Genomic DNA, 1,041 nt, shown 5'->3' with positions numbered 1-1,041 from the left:
TATGGAAAATGTATGCTGAAGTGGGAATCATATCACACCCTTGTTGGGACCAGACTACTTCCAATTCAGTAGTGGGGCGACCATCCCCAACCCAGCGGGTTGCAGGTGGCGGATAGTGAAAGTCAGGCTTGCCTGGACGAATAAGCAGTCCCGGACCAACTGGCGGTGCTCCCGATGGGACTGGGCGGGGCAACAGGCGGCATTGTCATGTTGCTTCCACTGAAATACCCCAAGCGTCCCACGACGGGTTCATCATCATGCGATCAAGATCCGCGCTATAAGCTCTAGCCCCGGGCACGGTGGGATCCTCGACCCCCCCCCCCCCCCCCCTGTGCACACAAGGCAGGACATACAGGCCATGAGCTAAGGGTGGGGTAACCCCGACAGAAAACCTTGAGGGCAGAAGTCAGAGGTACAGGGCCAGTGTGCGCCCTCTAACAAATCACGGCACCATGCATCTCTACACAAAATGGCCCCTAATCAGTACCGACAGTAAGCATGCTAACGCAAACTTAGTGTATCCTGGGACTCGCAGGCGTGAGGGTATTTTAATTCTTAATTCTGGCAGCTGTTTTCAGTTTCTGGTGCGCACAGTATAGAGTAGGCAGGGACGCACCGTTTGGAGAACCCTGAAACTTGTTACACGTGCCGGATAGCAGACGACGCGTTTGTGCTTAATACAGCAAAGTACACATAATACTGATGTGTACTTTTCGCGTTAATATCTGTCTTTGGCATTGGAGTTTACAGCCATACAAACAGAATCGGCCATGATCCTGCTATTGTAACATTTCAAGGGCATTCTTGACCTGAACTGAAGTATCAGCTCTTCAGTGTTTCCTGTAATCAGTGGAGAAATGTTCAAATCACGCAGGGGTTCATCTGTCGTGATAGCCTTTTGCAGCGCGTGCGCGCACACACACACACACACACACACACACACACACACCGCACACACACACACACACACACACACACACACACACACACACACACACACACACAAACAGACAGACAGACAGACAGACAGACAGACAATCG

The sequence above is a fragment of the Littorina saxatilis genome, linkage group LG6 (assembly GCF_037325665.1).
Source record: "Littorina saxatilis isolate snail1 linkage group LG6, US_GU_Lsax_2.0, whole genome shotgun sequence".
NCBI lineage: Eukaryota > Metazoa > Mollusca > Gastropoda > Littorinimorpha > Littorinidae > Littorina > Littorina saxatilis.
The sequence above is the reverse complement of the archived record's forward strand: the minus strand, read 5'-3'. Positions refer to the sequence as shown.